Raw genomic sequence first — 20,594 nt, 5'->3', positions numbered from 1 at the left:
ATATCGGTGTGCACTAAATTAAAGCCCTCCACAACTCAAATGCCATATGTGATATTTCAGAACATCTAGATAATTTGCCTTCTAGCTTCAACACTCTGGTTAATGAAATAGGAAACGTATTAGTAAAGGTTTCCAGATAATATCACCAGGAATGCCAATACACGTCATTTACTGAGTTGCTGGCCTCACTCAATCAAGCGAACTTCTATAACTGGTCTCCATTTTCAAAAACAGTGTGATTGTTTAAGTTAAAATAATGTTTGCTTGATTTAATTTGAGCTACTACAAAAAAATCTTTGGATGATAAAAATTCGGGACTGCGGAAGAACTGATCTTAAACTGCAGTACAACAGGCCTGGTGCTCTAGCTGTGGTAGGTGCTGCCCAGAAGACACCCCTTGATTGCCTGGCTCCGGTGGCCAGCAAGGCTTAAGTCCATGAATCTCGTAAGACTGTGACAAACAAACAGTTGTTAACAGGCTCTCTTCCCCTGGGCACAAGGCAGAGACAGCAGACTGAAACAAATGTATCCCCAGTCTTTCTATGAAAGAAGTCGATTAGCCTATTTTCATAGCTGTGACCTGAAGAACAGGTTTCTAAAGAAACCCATGTCTAGGAACTGATTACAATTCTCTCGAGAGACTGAGGAGGCCAGTGGACGCCACCTTTGTACTCTCCTTCTGCCTTATCCCAAGTCACTGGTGTCTCCAAGAAAAGAGCTAGTGTACAGGTCTGGGACGCTGGCTGCTGCCCACAGGGCACATCCCTGGATAAGCAGGCTCTGGAAGCCGGGAGGCTGTATCCATTGGTTCAACAGGATTGTAACAAAAACAGAACAAGACAAAAAAACAAAAAACAAAAACAGTTAACTGGCTATCACCACAGGGCTCTACACAGAATGAGCACACAGAAATTCCTCCTGAAGGAGACATAGTGCAGACTTTAAGAGCCGCTGCCTGACGGTCCGGCTTCCAACTGGCCTCAATCTAGGTGCAGACTGTGATCCTTTGGAACACTGCTGGATCTTGACACACCCTCAATTACCGGTAACAACTTAGAGTAAGCCATTTGGAAAGCTGAAAAGGTAGGAGACAACCAACAGCTCAGTCACAGTTACATGATGAGATTCATCTCTTAAGTGAAGCATGTCACTCAAAACTAAGATATGGCCTTTTAATCTAATCACTGACATCAATAGAAAGTCAAGGAAAATGGAGAAACAAAGGACTATGTCCCAAGTAAGAGAACAAGATAAAACCTCAGTAGAAGACCTTAATGAAATACAGATAAAAATTCACCTGATGGAGTTCAAAATAACAGTCATATAGATAGATGCTCACCTAGCTGTAGAGAATAGATGAAAAGGTGAGAATTTCAAGACAAAAAATGCGAAAGTACCAAGTGGAAGTCACAGAGCTGGAAAACGTAAGAACTTAACTGAACAATGCAACAGAGGGATTCAACAACAGACTAAATGAAGTAGAACAAAGGTTCTGTGAACTTAAGTACTAGAACGAAACCAATCAGAGGAGCCAAAAAAAAAAAAAAAAAGAAAAAGAAAAAGAAAAAAAAGAGAAAGAAAAAAATTAAAGGAAAAAAAGAGAAAGTGAAGATAGCATAAGAACTAATAAAACATCAAGTAAACCCACATTCCCATTATAGGGCCCCAAAAGGAGAAGAGAGAAAGGGGCAGAAAACTTATTTGACAAAATGGCTAAAAACTTCCCTAACCTGGGGAAGGAAACAGATATCCAAATCCAGAAGTCCAAAAAGTTCCAATAACATGCGCCCAAAGAGACCCACACCAAAACACATAATTAAATGTCAAAAGTTAAAAAAGAAGAGAATCTTAAAAGGGGCAAGAGAAAAACAACTTGTTCTGTACCAGGGCATCCCCATAAGACTATGAACATACTCTTCAGCAGAAACTCTGCAGGCCAGAGAAGAGTGGCACGATATAAAGTACTAAAAGAAAAATAAAACAAAAAACTGCCACCAAGAATACTCTCCTCAGCAGAACTGTCCTTCAGAATTGAGGAAGAGATAACAGGTTTTCCAGACAAGCAAAAGCTAATGTAGTTCATCACCACTAGATCAATCTCACAAGAAACCAAAAGGAGCTAATTACAGGAAAACAAAGTATTAATCTCATTTGTACAAGTAAATATATTGTAAAATTCTGAGTTAATCTAATGCTATAAAGCTATAATCACTTGCAAAGCTAGTATGAATGCTAAAAATCAAAAGTAAAAATATAAATACAACAACAGATAAATGTAAATTATGACATCAAAAATATAAAATGGGGGGGGGTAAAAATGTAAATGCTCACTCACCACTTTTATTCAAGACAGTATTGGAAGTCCCAGCAAGGACAATTCAGCAAGTGGGGAAAAGCATCAAAATTGGAAAGGAAGAAGTGGAAACTGTCTCTATTTGTGGGTGACATGTTATATATATATGTAAAACCCTAAAGATTCCATCAAAAAAACTCCCTGAACTAATAAATTCAACAGAGTTGTAGAATAAAAAAATAACAAAAATCACTTGCATTTCTATACACTCATAAACTAAATGAGAAATTAAGAGGTGAAAAACCTATAAGCTAAAAATACAAGACAATGACGAAAGAAATGGAAAATGATACAAATAAATGAATAGATATTCTGTGCTCATGGACTAAAGGAATACTTTTAAAATGTCCATGCTTCCCAGCATTTTCAAACCACTAGAATAAATAATCTTAAAATTTGTATGGAACCACGTAAGATTCCAAATAGCCAAAGTAATCTTGAAAGAACAAGATTGCTGGTTTCCCATTTCCAGATTTCAAATTACATTAAATATCTACAGTGATCAAAATGATACGTGATTAGCATAAAAACAGACACAGAGAACAAGAGAACAGAAAAAAAAGAGCCCAGAAATAAACCCATGCATGTATGGTCAAGTATGACAAAGAAGCCAAGAACACACACTGGAGAAAAGACCAGTCTCTTTAATGAATGTTGTTGAGGAAACTGAAAAAAGACACATATGCAAAACAATGAAATTGGACCAATATTTTATATCAGACACAAAAATCTACTCAAAATGGATTAAAGACTTGAACATAAGGCCTGAAAACCTTTAGGAAATAATTATAAATGTTAGGGGCACCTGGTGGCTTAGTCGGTTAAGCATCTGACTTCAGCTCAGGTCATGATCTTATGGTTCGTGAGTTCGAACCCCGTATCAGTCTCTGTGCTGACAGCTCAGAGCCTGGACCCTGCTTTGGATTCTGTGTCTCCCTCTCTCTCTCAAAAATAAACATTAAAAAAATTTTTTTTAACATATAGATGTTAAGCTCCTTGACAGTCATCTTGATGATGATGTTTCGGATGTAACACCAAAGCAAAGGCAACAATACAAAAATAAATAAGTGGGACTAAAACTAAAAACAACTTCAGAGCAAAGGTAGCAACAATTGAAAAGGCAACCAATAAAATGAGAGAAAATATTTTCATGTCATATATTTGATAAGAAGTTAATACCCAAAATAAAGAACTTGTGCAACTTAAACACATACACAAATCTGGTTTAAAAATGGGCAAAAAAACTGAATAAACATTTCCCCAAAGATGACATACAAATGGCCAACAAGTATATGAAAAGGTGTTCAACATGAACATGATTAACCATCGGAGAGCTGCAAATCAAAACTACAATGCGATATCGCCTCCACCTGTTGGAACAGCTATTATCAAAATGACAAATAAGTGCTGGCTGAAGATATGGAGAAAAAGGAACCCTTGGGCGTCACTGGTGGGAACGTAAATTGTTGCAATCGTTGCTGAAAACAGCACAGAAGTTTCTCAAAAAATTAAAAACAGAATTACCATATGATCCAGCAATTCCACCTCAGAGTATATAGCTGACCACAAATATCAACGTAAAAAGATATCCGCATCTCCATGTTTAAAGCAGCACTATTTAAAATAGTCAAAATACAGAAGTTACGTAAGTGTCCATAAATGGATGAACAGGTAAAGAAAATGTAGTATGTATATACAATGTGGCATGTATACGCAATGTAACAGAGAAGAAAATCTTGTCATTGGTGAACAGAGGAATGGACAAAGGAAATGTAAGACACACAACACACACAATGGAATATGTCACAGCCATAAAAAAAATAGTATATCTTGCTATTTGCAACAACATGGGCAGACCTTATGGGCATTATGCTATGTGAAAAAAGTCAAAGACAATAACAATATCTTTTGATTATATGTGGAGTCTAAATAACAACAACAACAACAAAATTGATACAGAGAACAGATTGACACTTACCAGAGGTGGGGGAAGGTAAGGGATGAGCAAAATGGGTGATGGGAAACAAAAGGCACAAACTTCACTTATCAAACAGGTTAAGTCCTGTAGATGTGATGTGCAGGATGATGACTGGAGTTAATAATGCTGCATTGTGTATCTGAAAGTTGCTGAGAGTGAATCGTAAAAGTTCTCACCACAAGGGAAAAAAACTATGTGCAGTGATGATGTTAACCAGACTTATTGTGATCATTTCACATTATGTACAAATAGAGAATCATTATGTTACACACCTGAAACTAACAATGACATATGTCTACTGCATCTCAACTTTAAAAAATTTTTTCAAATTAAACAATATAGGGAAGGGGGGGAAGCCAAGTCTTAGTCTCAGCTCTGCCACCAACTTAAGTTGTTTTCCAGGGTCTCAACTTAATGTATGATACAGTGTATCAACAAATTATCCTTCCTTTAAGGCAAAAAATTTTTAGAACCCATTTTTTTTTTAAATATCTACCACCACAAGCTATATTCCTGGAACTCTTCAACAGCAAAGGGCTTGAATGTTCTAGACCCAAAAGGTATTTTCATAGGAAGGCAGCATATCAAACTATTCTCTTATTTAAACACAGAAGTAGCCTAATTAGCTTATAATTACTGTAAAATAAAATATGGTACAAAACATTTTTAATTAGCACAAGAAACAACAAATGCACATCAGTAAAGAAACCTAAAGTACACTCAAACCCACAAGGGACACGTTCCAAGACCTGTAGTGGATACCTGAACTAGTTATGGCACTGAGCCTATACATACTGCACTTTCTCCTACCCATATATGACTATGACAAAGTTTTAAGCACACTAAGAAATTAAAAATAAAACCATTATAAAAACATACTGCAAACATTACATGAATGTGTTCTCGCTCTCTAAATATCTTTTTGTACTGGGTTCACCCTTCTTACGATGTTAGGTGATAAAATGGATGAGGTGAGGTGAATGACACGGGCATTGTGACCTAATGCTAGGTGACTAGACCTTCTGATAATACATCAGAGAAGAATTAACAGCCTCCAGACCACAGCTGACCATGCAGATACGGTGAGACTACTAAAATGCCATAAGACTGCAAATAAAAACCATCTTAAGGTCCTAAAACAGCGTTTCTTCAAGTTTAAAGTCCATAATGATAAATAGAAATGTTAACAAAGGTTCCAGATTCCTAGCCCAGAAAGTGAAAACAGTCAAGTCTGGAGTCGGGTTCAGAAATCTGCCCTCAACACTGTGTACCATCAGGGTTCAATGGACCCAATTTTAATTTTTGAGTTCCTTTTTTTTTTTTTTTTTTTTTTTTAGGAGTTCTAGTTAGTGATTTTTATCCTTTCGTACAGATCTTCTAAAGAACAAAGAGGAAGAAAAATCTTTAAATGGAGTAAAATCGCTCTATCTTATAAATTTAATAAGGGCTCACCTGAACTTTTTATAAAAGTATGATCTATTTTTTAATGTTCTTGGTGAACTTATGTTAGTGAACTTATTTTCCTCTGTCTTGAAACACTTATTTCATCAATCTAGAAATTATTTCATCAGAATTCATCAGTTTTATCCCCAACTATGCTAAAAAACTAAAACAACAAAAATAAGATCACCTAGAATGATGCAATAATAAAATAATTGCACTCTTTCATCCTTCAGTCTGCACTGGCCAAAGTACTGCATCCTCTTTCAAAAATATATATATGCTCTTTAAGCACCCCATTTGTAGTTTATTTTCTAAAAAAGTATTCCTTGAACACTTGGAATTTTTCACTTTTCACCATGATGGAAAAGAGGAGGAAGATATTTATTAGACAAATCAGAAGATAATACAAAGTGATAAGTAGCTATACTCTAGATTATTTTGAGGATGAAATTAAACATATACCTCTAATAAAGAAATATAACTTTTCACAGTTAGTTTTACTAAAATATTACCATCTTTTTACTCTTTTATATCTGTGCACCAAAATTTACTTGATAGGGCTTTTAAATGGCCAAATGAAGGCTGGCGTTGAAGCAACGATGACTGGAAGGAAACTAATGTCGAGAGATTTTTAAAACTCAACACCTTATCCTAATTGATGTTTATAATATAAAGTATGAATGCAAATTCTCTGCAAATAAAGAACAGATTGCCTTCCTCTCAATAAAATAAGGCGACACTGGTAATTGCAAAAGCACTGCATTTTGACAATGCAAATTTACCAGATGGTAATGACAGAATCTATTAGAGATGTATTTGAGATCTAGAATCAGTATTGTTTTGACAACAAATTTCATGAAGGAGAACTAAAAGTAATGATAAGCTAGAATATATTAGAGACATATTGAAATGGAAGCAATATTTATAAGTTAGACACATACTAATTTCGTGCATGATAGCTGATGAGAACTTAGTTGTACTGCAAAAAATGTTGCCCATTTCAGCTCTATATACTTTCAAGGCCAGGAAAATTTAGAATAAAATGTGGGTTTCTTGAATCCAGTTGTTATTAAAATTGTGTTTCTGGTAAAACTGTGCTTCACTGTCCCTTTACTTTTATTTCTACAAATTTTTCATAAAGTGAACTAAAATATAAAAAATAAAAGAAGTGTCCATTGGGTTTAGATGGTAAATGGTGATGATCATGTACTACAGAACACTGAGAATTAACAAGTACCCTATACGGTTCATAAACGGTGTCACTGAACTCACTCTGATAAAGTCCTAAACAGGTCTGGAGTGATGGTTCTCAAATTCGGTTAATCATCACATTGGAATTACCTGGGCACTTGGCAGAAAGAGCTTCCCAGGCTGACACAGACCATGGAAGGACTTAGGAACTCTTCTTAATAATTATCCAAGGAGAGTCTCATGATAAGCCATTGTGAAATGTAACCATATAAAGTCTACTGTTACATAGAATACTTTTTTCTTACCCATATGGCTACATTTATGACTTGTTGGATTGGCAAAAAGCCAAAGTTTGACAACACTCTGATACTTAGGTTTTGAGAAACCCTGATACATCGCTTCTCCGCCTTTTGGCTAAGATCAATTAAGATACACTCATACATTATTAGTGGAAGTGTAAACTAGCACAATTTCCATTCAGAAGGTTGCAGCATCCACCAAAATTATGAACACAGTGCAACACCACTTCAGATCTTCAGTCCACAAAAAGATCTGCATATAAAAAGTGACATGTAAAAGCTTATTCACTGAATCACCAACTGCAATACCAAAAGACTTCCTAAGGAGGAAGTTCTATATACATGAACATTGAAAAAGGTCTACAGTATCATTAACTGGAAAGACAAATTATGCTTTAGAGCAGTGTATAAAATATGCTAACATATGTTTTACAGGTAATAGGGAACGTAAAAAAAACTAAAGAAAGAAGTAAAAACTAAACCCAAAGCTAGCAGAGGGAAGGAATATAAAGATTAGAATAGAGATAAGTGAACTAGAGAACTGAAAAAATGGGAGGAAAAAAAAAAATCAATGAAATCAAAAGCTGGTTCTTTGAAGAAAATCAACAAAACTGACAAGCCTTTTGCTAGACAGACTAAAAAATAAAGAAAACTCAAAATACTAAAATCAGAAAATGAGAATATTAACATTGATTCTACAAAAATAAATTATATGAGAGTAGTCTGAATAATTGTACATCAAAATACTGGATAACCTAAATGAAATGAACAAATTTCAAGAAACATAAAGCCTACCAAAACTAAATCACAATTAAATTCAAAATCCGAATATACCTATAATGCATGAGATGACTAAATCACTAATATCTCCCAACAAATAAAAGCCCTAACTCTGAAGCTTCATTGGTAAATTCTGAACATTTAAAAAAGAATACTAGTCCTTCACAAAATTGGTGAAAAAGCTGAAGAGAAGGAAGCACTTCCTACTTGATTCTCTGCGAACAGCATTAACCTGATACTAAAGCCAGACAGTCACTCCAAAAAAGAAAATTACAGACCAACATCGCTTATGAACACTGATGAAAAAAATCTTCAAAATACAAGCAAATGAGATTCAACAGCACATTAAAGGATTATACACCTTTTCAAAAAATTTTTTTAATGTTTTATTTATTTTTGAGAAAGAGAAAGAGACCGCGTGAGCCAGGGAGGGTCAGAGAGGGAGACACAGAATCTGAAGACAGGCTCCAGGCTGTGAGCTAGCTGTCAGCAGAGCCCGATGCAGGGCTCCAACCTACAAACCGTGAGATCATGACCTGAGCGGAAGTTGGACGCCCAACTGACTGAGCCACCCAGGTGCCCAGATTATACACTTTTTAACAAGTGGGATTTATTCCTGGAATCCAAGGATGGTTCAACATACAAAAATTAATCAATGTAATAGGTCACATCAAGTAAGGAGAAAAAAAACCAGATGATCTCAACTGATGCAGAAAAAAAATCTGATAAAATTTGACACACTTTCATGATAAAAAGACTCACTAAATTAGGAGAAGAAAACTACATCCATTATAAAAGCTATCCATGAAAACGCCACACCAAACACCATACTCAGTGGTGGAAGACTGAATGTTTTTCCTCTAAGATCAGGAACAAGGCAAGGAAACCCACTGTTTCCATTTCTTTTCAACATAGTACTGAAAGTTCTAGTGAGAGCAATTAGGCAAAAATAAGAAATAAAAGGCATCCAAACTGAAAAAAGGTAAAATGATCTGTCATATTATATAATGTATATATTTACGGTTTAAAAATCTCTAACGACCACACACAAACACACAAAACCCATTAGAACTAATAAATTCAGCAATGTAGCAAGATACAGTCAATGCACAAAAATTAGCTACATTACTATACATGAAAAATGAACAATCTGAAAATTGGTATTTTCTTACAATAGCATCAAAAAATAAAATTAGGGATTTAATTAATTTGTTAATTAAGGAGATGAAAGACTTTGTACAATGAAAACTACAGAACACTGTGGAAAGAAATCAAAAAGGATATAAATAAAATGAAGCACACCCCATGTTCATGGATTGGGATGATATTTAATATTAATTTAATATTTAATAATTTGACTTAATTTATTAAATTTAATTAAATAATTAGTTAATTTAATATTATTAAAATGTCAGTGTCATCCCAAGTGATCTCAAGATTCAATGCAATCCATATCAAAATCACAATGAATATTTTTCAGGAATAGAAAAACGCATCCTAAATTTCATATGGAATCTCAAGGGACTCAAATATCCAAAACAATTCTGAAAAAGAACAAAAGTGGAAGAAACACAGTTCCTGATTTCAAAACGTACTGTAAGTTTACAATAATCAAAAGCAGGTATCTGCATAATAGTATAGGGATCAATGGAAAAGAACAGAAAGCCTTGAAAATAAACCTTCAAACATATAATCAAATGACTTTGACAAGAGTGCCAAGAATATTCAGTAAATAAAAGTCTTTTCAACATATGGTGCTGGGAAAATTAGGTCTCCGTGTGCTGTAGCATAAAGGTGATACCTTACCTAACACCATTTATAAAAATTAACTCAAAATGGATAAAGGACCTAAAGTTAAGATCTAAAACAATAAAACTCTTAAAAGAAAGCACAGGATAAAAGATTCATTAATTTGGATTTGGCAGTGATTTCTTTTGGACATACCAAAGCACAGGTAACTAAAGAAAATATAGACACATCAGACTTCATGAACTTTTAAAATTTTGTACATCAAAAGATGCCATCAACAGCAAAAAGGCAACACATAAAATGGGAGAATATATTTGTAAATCATATATCCGGTAAGGAATTAATACCGAGAATATTTAGAGTACTACTAAAACTCAACAAGAAACCAGCAAAACTGGCAAAGGACTTGAAGAGAATTTCTCCAAATAAGATACAAGAATGGCCATAAACACATGATGGGGCCCCTGGGAGGCTCAGTCGGTTAAGCGTCCGGCTTCGGCTCAGGTCATGATCTCACGGTTCGTGGGTTCGAGCCCCACGTCAGGCTCTGCTGCTGACAGCTCAGAGCCTGGAGCTGCCTCAGATTCTGTGTCTCCCTCTCTTTCTGATCCTCCCCTGCTCGCGCTGTCTCTCTCTCTCAAAAATAAATTAAAAAAAAAAAAGAGAGGCCACAAACACATGAAAAGATGCTCAACTTCATTAACCATTACAAAAATGCAAATCAAAACTAGGAGATGCCACCTCATACCCATTAGGATGGCTACTGCAAAAAACAAACAACAACAAAAACAAAAACAAGTATTGAGGAAACACTTATCAGACACATGCAAAAGAATGAAACTGGATCATTTTCTTACACCATAGACACAAAATAAACTCAAAATGCATTAAAGACCTAAGTGTGAATGAGACCTGAAACCATAAAAACCCTAGAAGAGAGCCCAAGCAGTAATGGTCTCTTAACATGGGCTGTAGCAACATTTTTTCTAGATATGTCTCCTGAGACAAAAGAACTGAAAGCAAAAATTAACTGTTGGGACTACATCAAAACAAAAAGTCTTTGCACAGCGTAAGAAACAACAGCATTAAAAGGCAACCTACTGAATGGGAAAAGATATTTGCAAATGACAGATCTGATAAAAAAAAAATTAGTATCCAAAACACATAAAGAACTCAGACAACTTCAAATCCCAAAGAACAAATAATCCGACTAAAAAATGGACAAAAGACATGAACAGACATTTCTTCAACCAAGACTTCCCGATGGCCAACAGACACATGAAAAGACACTCAACATCACTCTCAACAGGGAAAGGCAAATCAAAACTACAGTAAGATATCACCGAGCACCTATCAGAAGGGCTATAATCGAAAACAAGAAAAAGGGGCACCTGGGGGGCTCAGCTGGTTAAAGTTGTGACTCTTGGTTTCAGCTCAGGTCATGATTTCATGGTTTCAGGCCCCAAACTGGGCTCTGCTTGGGATTCTCCTCTCTCTCTGCCCCTCCCCTACGTACAATGTCTCTGTCTTTCGCAAAATAAACAAGTAAGCTTAAAAAAATAAATAAAGTAGTTCAAGGAAATCTTTTTTTTTTAAAGAAACTCTTGGCATTTACTGCCTAAAAAAATACCTAAATCTGGCAAAAACAGGAAAAAAACTAGTTGAGTCAGGTTTCATTTAAGGAATGGCTTACGTTCAACTGCCAACTATTAGTAAATTCATCCTCTTCTGGTCATGACTTTTATATCCTTTTAATGCTCAAAATAACTAAAAATTAATGTTGTCAAAGATAAGTTTGGATTTTAGTGGACTACTTCCTGAACATTTTAAAAGACGTTCCACACCCTTATTTTCATCCTGTGGCACAAACCACTTGATCCATAATATTTACATACTATTTAAGGGACAAAAACTGTTAGAACTAAATGGGTAACGGAAACATGAAGAAAAAAGAAAACAACTTTTACTGTTTGCCCTCAACAGAAAAGCTAAATGATTGGGGAAACCTGCATTTAAATTAATCACTTACATATACTGGAGATAAAGCTAACAGCCTGCAGCTGTTTTCAATGTAACTTTTGAATCAATTGTTTTTTCTAACAAGTAAATTTTCAAAAATTTAAGTTTAATTTATTTAGAAGGAGAGCGAGCAAGGAGAGCACCAGTGGGGGAGGGGCAGAGAGAGGGAGAGAGAGAAGCCTAAGCAGGCTCCCAGCTGTCAGCGCAGAGCGAGGTGAGGAGGGTCGGATCCCACCAACTGAGATCAGGACCTGAGCGGAAATCAAAAGTCCCACGATTCACGTACTGAGCGACCCCGGTGCCCCTCCAAACAGTACTGAGAATCTGTTTCGCCAAAGGGGTGTACTTGCATAAAGAAAAAAAAAAAACACGATAAACCACACCGACGAGATAACCTAGAAATTCCTTTGGAAAACAGGCACAGGGCAAGGACCCACGATTAACGAACTCCACGTTAGTGCAAAAGAAAACTTTCCACTTCCACAGATCCCTCACTTCCTCGTTATTACGAGGAAATCCTGAAATGAAAACTATGAGTCATGACATCTCCAGGGATATTTCCCGCTGCACACACCCTGCGGGAACGTCTCTCCCTTTCCTCCAACTTCTCCAGAAAGACGCGCGGCCAATAACCTCTCCCCACCCCCTACCCCAAAGTCAAGGCTCGGCCCACTCGACGAACACCACCTCCTTCCTCCTTCTAAATCCAGGGCGTTCCGGTCAAGCCACCCAGGAAGGTGACCAGCGCACCGTGACCAGCCACAGCCAGGCTCCTTCCCGCACCGGTCCCGGGGGATCTCGGCCAAGAGGAACAAAAACGGTCGAGAGGGACCAGAACCCGGAGTGCGAGCCGAGGCGGCAGCTGACGGCGTCGCCGCGGGCCGGGCCGCAAGGGCTCGTGTCTAACCCCGCCGCCGCCAGCCAGCCCCCTCCCCCGACCCCCGTCCCCTCGCCCCGCTCCCAGGCGGGACCACGACACCGACAGGGTGGCGGGCAGGCACAGCGTGCCGCCCGCGCAAACTTTCGCCCCGGGCCCCGCGGGGCGGAAGGAGGGGCGAGGAGACCCCTGAAGGGAGGGCGTCGCCGCCGATTCCCGAAAACCGCTGTGACCCAGGCCCCTCCGCTAGGTGACCTGGGGCCCCCCACGCCCTCGCGCCCAGTCCCCGCGCCCAGTCCCCGCGCCCGGAGCGCCCCTGTCTCCCCACCCAGGCTGCTCACCTAGCCCACAAGGACCTGCTCGCCGCCGCTGCCTCTGCCGCCGCCTCGGTAACTGGCACAGACTTCCGAGACCCGAAGAGAGAAGAGCGGCGCGCGCCCGAGGACCGCCCGCGAGGCGCGTCACGGTGCCGCCCCCACCTTCCTCCCGCGCAGGCGCGCGGTTGCCGGTCAGGTGATCCAGTTCCTATGGTAACAGGGCTGCGGGGGGAGGGGCGGGGGCGCGCCGAGGGCTGCCGCTCCCGCTAGGATTAGAGAACGTGGGCAACCCACACGCTGCCCCGGGTTAGACTTCTCACCTTCCCATCCTCTCCAACGCCAGAACGGCAGGGCTCGGTGCCACCTGCGCTCAGCTGCGTTCGTCTGTGCTCAGGGTCATCTGGGTCCTGTTGCCTCCAATACAGGGGAACCCATCGTTTGGAGATGTCCTCACCAGCGTTGGACTTCCACGCAGGACTCCTACTCCTCTCTACCCTCTCGCTTTACCTCGCCACTCACAGGCTTAGAAGCATTGCTTCCATTTACCCTTCCCAGCTCCTGCCCTCATTGTTACAGCTTCTTTCTTTGGCTTTTATTACTCTTTGTCCATCTGAGCGAAAGTTCATTATGTGCGGTACTGCGTAAAAGTAATCACCCGTATCTGAATGCAAAAACTAAAAAACCATAGCTCTTGAGGACTATGTTCCAGACACTGTCTTAAGAACTTGATATACATAGTCTTTAGTCCTTACGTCAGTCTATAAGGTACAACATCCCTGTTAGCACACGAAGAAACTGAGGCACTAAATTACCTCACCCCGTATTACTGTAGGGTGATATCGACTAGTTGGCAACATAGCATTAACTTAGAAGCATTCTATTGTTAGCTAAGTTATTTAGTGCCACAGTAATTTAATCTCCAGTAAAACTAATAAAAATCTGAGCATAGAAGAGATGACAAGTAGATGAGATGAAAACTTGCCCTCAGAGAACGTATGGTCTAGCTAATGAAACAGACATTTTAAAATGAGACAATAGATTGGTAAGGAGGAAATATACCTGTTTTTTAATAATAAGCACATGACATTTAAAAAATTAACCAAGAAAACCCCCTAAAATTTAAGCAATTAAAACAAAATTGCAGGATATAAGGTTAATATGTACAAAAGCCTATTGCTTTTATGTTTCACAGCAATGAACAATTGGAAATTGAAACTAGATACAAGATCACTTAGCACAAAAAAATGAAATACTTAGGTGTAAATCTAACATAATGTGTACAAAATCTATATGAGAGCTATAAAATTCTGATGAAAGAAATCAAAGAAGATCCAAATAGATGGAAAGATTTTCCATGTTTATGAATGGGAAGATTGAGATTCAGTGTTTCCCAACTCAATAAACTTGATAAGATCTCCAAATCCCAGCGAGTTATTTTTTGGACATCAACAAGCGAATCCTAAAGTTTTTATGGAACCACAAAAGTCCCAGGAGAGCCAATAATATCAAAGAAGGCACAGTCACAGGTCTGACAGGGCCTGATACCAAAACCTACTGTAAACCTACAGTTTTCAGGACAGTGTGGCATTGTCAAAAGACTAAAAAAAAAAAACAGATCAAAATGGAACAGAATACACAGCCCAGAAATAGACTCACATAAATACTCAGTGGATCTTTGCCAAATGGTGCTGGAAGGGGCACCTGGGTGGCTCAGTGGGTTAAGCCGCTGACTTTGGCTCAGGTCATGATCTTGCAGTTCATGGGTTTGAGCCCTGGGTTGGGCTCTGTGCTGACAGCTTGGAGCCTGCCTTGGATTCTCTCCCTCTCTCTCTGCCCCTCCCCTCGCTTATGCCCTGTCTCTCCTCTCTCTTTCTCAAAAATAAATAAACAAAAAAAATATTTTTTAAAAGAGTGTTTGAACAACTGAACTTCTACCTGCCAAAAAAGAAAAAGTTGAGACATAGACCTTACACCTTTTGCAAAACTTAACTTGAAATGGATCATAGACCTAAATTTAAAACGTAAAACTTTGAACTTCTGGAAAATCACATTGGAGAAAATCTAGATGACCTTGGGTTTGGTCCTCAGTTTTTAGATTCAACACCAAAATGTAATCCATGAAAGAGCACATTGACCAATTAGACTTCACTGAAAAATTCTGCTCTGTGTAAGACACTTCAGAAAATGAAAAGGCAGGGGTGCCTGGGTGGCTCAGTCAGTTAAACCTCTGACTTCAGCTCAGGTCATGATCTCATGTTCATGAGTTCGAGCCCTGCATTGGGCTCTGTGCTGACAGCTCAGAGCCTGGAGCCTGCTTCAGATTCTGTGTCTCCCTCTCTTTCTGCCCCTCCCCCCTGTCATGCTCTGTCTCTCTCTGTCTCAAAAATAAATAAAACATTTAAAAAATGAAAATGAAAAGACAAGCTATAAGCTATGAGAAAATATTTGCAAAATACATATCTGATGAAGGGCTTGTATCCAAAATAATCAAAGAACAACTAAACCTCAACATTAGGAAAACAATCCAATTTAAAACTGGGCAAAAGATCTGAAACAGACACTTCACCAAATAAGATATGTAAATGGTAAGTAAGTGTATGATAAGAAACTCAACAGCATAGGACATCAGGGAAATGCAGATTGAAACAACAATGAGATAGCACAACAGACCCATTAGAAAGGCTAAAATCCAAATTACTGACAACACCCAATGCCAGTGAGGACACAGAGCAACAAGAATGTTTATTTATTGCTAGAGGGAGTGCCAAACGGTTTCTCTACTTTGGAAGGTCATTTGGATACTCTTACACAGATCACCATAGTCTTCCTGTATGAACCAGTTATCACCGGAAGCAAACATGGTATCATTCAATAAGTGAAATGGATAGATGCACCATGGCACATCCATAAAATGGAATATTTTTCAGCAATAAAAAGAAATGAGCTATCAAGTCATGCAAACACAAGGGGGGAACCTAACCTTTCACAATGCATCGCTATGTGAAAGCAGCCAGTCTAAAAAAGGCTACATACTGTATGATTCTAACTATATGGCATTATGGAAAAAGTAAAATTATAGAGGCAGCAAAATCTAGCTGCCAGAAGTTTGGGGAATAACAGGAAGGACAAGTGGGTGAAACACAGGTGGAGAAGCTCTTTTGAATGATACCATAATGGTAGACAATGACACTATTCATTGGTCAAAAGCTATAGGATGGTATAGATATATATTTAGTATTTGTCCCCAGATCCTGGGTCAGAGCTTCAGAAACCCATTAAAGTTTCATGAGTGATATGTGCCTCGTTATTTTAATGGCTAGTTATGCTAATGAGGTGGCCAATGGCTGGCTGAGGAAGGAGCCCTAGATGGTTTCATGATGGAGGCTGGTTGCCAAGACACTAAGCTTGTGATTAGAGAGTTGGTACTTTTAGCCCCGCTTCCCAACATCTAAGGAAGAGAAGGCATTGGAGACTGAGTTCATACATAGGTTCCCAGGTAGAAGAAACACGTCCTATGCTCATGATTGAGAATCAGAATGGCTTGGACTTCCCAACAGAAATGCTTGAAGCTAAAGAACAACAAAGCCATACTTCAAAATTCTAAGGGAAAGTGATTTCTAACCGCGCAGTCTACACTGAGCCAAACAAGAACATTCAAGTGTGATAGATTGAAGACTTTTTTAATATACCCTATAAGGAATCAACCATAAAGCTTATCTCTCATGCTCTCCTTGACAGGAAGTGACAAATTAAATGTGCATTTGCTGCACAAACATAAGAATACAACAAGGCAAAGATAGCAAAGAGGCTTCAGCATCAGTAAGAGGCAGACATTGCTGAGGGATGTCGTTGAAGGCAGACCCTGGGGTGACAACTAGGTAACAGGCCCAGAAAGGAGCAATGCCATTTGAAACTGGATGTTTGAGGACTCTAGGCAGAATGTCTCCATTCTGTTCATGTATGTGGATGTGGCAAGAGATTCCTGCTTCTGGGAAACGGGAGATGAATTCATAAGAAATTAGAGTACAAGCCAGTAAGAAAAAATGAGGCAGGGGCACCTGGATGGCTCAGTCAGTTAGGCGTCCAACTTTGGCTCAGGTCATGATCTCACGGTTCATGGGTTCAAGCCCCGCGTCTGGCTCTGTGCTGACAGCTAGCTCAGAGCCTGGAGACTGTCTTCAGATTCTGTATCTCCCTCTCTCTCTGACCCTCCCCTGCTCATGCTGTCTCTTGCTGTCTCTCAAAAATAAATTAAAAACATTTTAAAAATTAAAAAAAAAAAAAGAAAAAATGAGGCAAACTGACCAAGAAAAATATGTAATCATATCACTTCACATGACTCATCTCTGAATAATATTTATGTAGACATAGTAAGATCAACATATTGTGTATTAGTTTAGGCCCAAACCATGATCACAGGGTAGCTACAGGCAATAATGTAGCTATTTTCCAGAACATGTTACGTTCTTTGGTCTTTTAGTGGTCTGATACAAAAATAGATCCATGGTAGGGTATGCCTAACCAAAGAGATTACTCTATATTAAAATCTCTTTATATTCCATGCAATGCCCAAAGTATAGTTCTCCTTTCTAGAAATTGTGTCTTGGATCCCTCCTTGGTTTATAGTGTTGCTTATGGGTAGGAGTAAAGATAAGAATGATTATGACACATTTTTATACAATTTTAAGAACTGAAAACTTTGTCTTTTTAAAGTCCTTGAAATACTAATAATGAATAGTACTCTCCTAATTAGCATTGTTGCTATTTCTAAAGATTTAATTTTACCATAAAGACAAAAACCGGTTGATCACTTGCAGGTCAATTACTCTATTGAATTATGTAACTTCTTCTTCCTTTTTAAAGTCCCAGCCACATGACTAACCAGACTGCCCTAACCTCTCTATAATGTTGGCCTTCACTCCGGAACACATTTCCTTCCTCAGGGTTTTGCATCAACAAGATTATGAACGATGTTTTATTAAACAATGAAACCACCACTTAAAACACTCCTCAGCTGACTTTTCTGGAACAAATTTGCTTATGTTCATTCTAGAGAATCTCACTTGAAAGAGACTATCTTCCCGGAAAACAAATATGTGAATAATATATTGTCAATTCAGTCCTTCTTAAATATGCAAGGGGTGCACCCTATTTCAAAAGAACTTTGAAATAAATGTAAAGATACTTGTGAAAAGTGAATAATTATTCCTTAGTAAATATTGCTTCTTAAATCTGGATTTAGCATGACTGGTTATTTTATAATAGAACATTGATGTATAAATAATAATCGTCTCTTCTTGTTGAATTACCATTTTCCCAAGTACTTACAATTCTTACAAAGCTACTTTTTTAAGTTTTAATTTTAATTCCAATTAGTTAACATACAGTGAGTGATATATTAGTTTCAGGTGTACAATATAGTGAATCAACACTTTCATATATCAGCCTGTGCTCATCTGGACAAGTGAACTCCTTAATTCCCACCCTCTAGTTTACCCTTTCTCCCACACCTTTTGGTAACCATCAGTTTGTTCTGTATAATTAAGAGTCAGTTTTTTTTATCTCTCTCTTGATCTTTCTCTTTGTTTCCCCCTTTGCTTATTTGTCTTGTTTTGGTTTTTAATTTTCTTTTTTTTGTTTTGAGAGATCGAGAGACACAGAGCGTGAACATGGGAGGGGCAGAGAGAGAGGGAGACACAGAATCTGAAGCAGGCTCCAGGCTCTGAGCTGTCAGCACAGAGCCCGACACGGGACTCGAACCCACGAACTGTGAGATCATGACCCGAGCTGAAGCCGGACGCTTAACCGACTGAGCCACCCAGGCCCCCTGTCTTGTTTTGTTTCTTAAATTCCACATGTGAATGAAATCATACAGTATTTGTCTTTCACTGACCGATTTTTTTCACTAAGCATTATTCTCTCTAGTTCCATCTGTGTCATTGCAAATAGCATATTTCATTCTTTTTATGGCTGAATAATAGTCCATGGTGAACATATACCACGTCTACTGTATCCATTCATCAATTGATGGACACTGGGTTTGCTTCCATATCTTAGCAATTGTAAATAATGCTGCTATAAACATAGGGGTGCGTATATCCCTTTGGATTGGTGTTCTTGTATTCTTTTACAAAGCTATTTTTTAAATTCCTTCATCAATAGATTGTTTTCTAATATTGAAGTGGTCATCTGTACTAAAAATTACATCACAGGGGTACCTAGGTGGCTCAGTTGATAAGGGTCCAACTCTTGATTTCAACTCAGGTCACGATCTCACACTTGTGAGATCTGGTCCCACCTGGGGCTCTGCGCTGGCCATGGAGCCTGCGTAAGATTCTCTCCCCACCACTCCAATAAAAATAAGTAAATAAATAATAAATAAAAATAAAAATTCCATCACAGTCATGAGCCACACCTTTCACAGGTAATAAAAGTATAGTTGGATGACATACCAATAAGTTACACATAACTTGTAAATATAGTTAAATTAACTTACAGTATAGCACTTGACTCTCCTTTCAAAAGTGTGTGTTGAATTAAAAAATGAAAATACATATTACCACATTTAGAAAGCCCTCCCGTCCACAAAATAGGCATCTTCTAGGGAGCTACTGAAAAATTGTAAAGCAAAGCTAAAGCGAAATGTGACTTACAAAAGGAGTTTCGACTGTCGACTGGGTCATTTGCTTTAGTTCAAGGTTCTCTTTTCTATATTCTTTCACTGATCATGATGAATAACACTTACGAGGAGAGAAACTTAAACACATTGTAGCGCACTTGATACAGAATTCTTAGAAAATATGAAGAGATGATCAGTAGTATACAGGAATTTACTGCAGCACATGTGAAATAGCCACATTGATAAATGGACACAGCTCTTTCCACACAAGTATCCAAAACGATTACTAAAGGAACACTATAGTATTTTGTGTCCACGTATAGTCAGTGTAATGTTGAATAATGTCTGGAATATTTAGCAGCTTCTGGGTTCTATTAAGAAAGTAAAATCATTAAAGTCCTTAAATGCCTTCACATCCCACAGGAGATGTGCCACACTGACCTTGAGGTTGCCTGGGCTCCATCATGTAGCAGCGGGGCGTTCCTCCGCTTCCCAGGCCAGTACTCCTTCGGTATATTACAAACTGGGTTTGCTTTTAACTGTGGCATTCTCTCCGGGATTCCTCCCTAAATTGTGAAAGCACACACCCTTCAAAAGGATGCCAAATACTCTGTTCCAAGTTCCACTTGGCCAAAAAGCGTTCCAGATGTTCAAAATGAACCGTATCCGTTGCATTTACACAGCCAGGAAAATGCATAATTTTGGAACTGTACTCATATGGAAAATCACTATAGTTTCAATCATTTAGTCTCTCGTGTGTGGATAATGAGGCAGTGGTATTAACTTGACCTTTGGATGGCACCCTTATCCTTCAGCTCTTGCTTTGTAATCCTGTACGTCATCAGAAGTGGCCTTCTCTTTGCTTTTCTTCCCTATCGTTTCTTCTCTGTAATCATTACTTCATCTGATAGAAACTTCCGGAAGGCTGGGTCTGTGCTGGAAATGATCCTTGATGCCTGGCACCAGGCC

General features: G+C 38.5%; 1 protein-coding gene across 1 annotated transcript in view; it reads right to left on the bottom strand.

Annotated features, from left to right (window-relative positions):
• The window catches only part of SDCBP (syndecan binding protein), a 36,226-nt gene extending 23,087 nt beyond the window's left edge, over window positions 1–13,139 (bottom strand). The window contains exon 1 of the mRNA XM_029923544.1: window positions 13,031–13,139. The gene's annotated coding sequence lies outside the window, so the exon portion shown is untranslated. The remainder of the gene's footprint in view (window positions 1–13,030) is intronic.
• Window positions 13,140–20,594: the final 7,455 nt, after the last annotated feature.

Source organism: Suricata suricatta, chromosome 15 (assembly GCF_006229205.1).
Source record: "Suricata suricatta isolate VVHF042 chromosome 15, meerkat_22Aug2017_6uvM2_HiC, whole genome shotgun sequence".
Taxonomy (NCBI): Eukaryota; Metazoa; Chordata; class Mammalia; order Carnivora; family Herpestidae; genus Suricata; species Suricata suricatta.
This window is presented reverse-complemented; position numbering and strand designations above follow the sequence as displayed.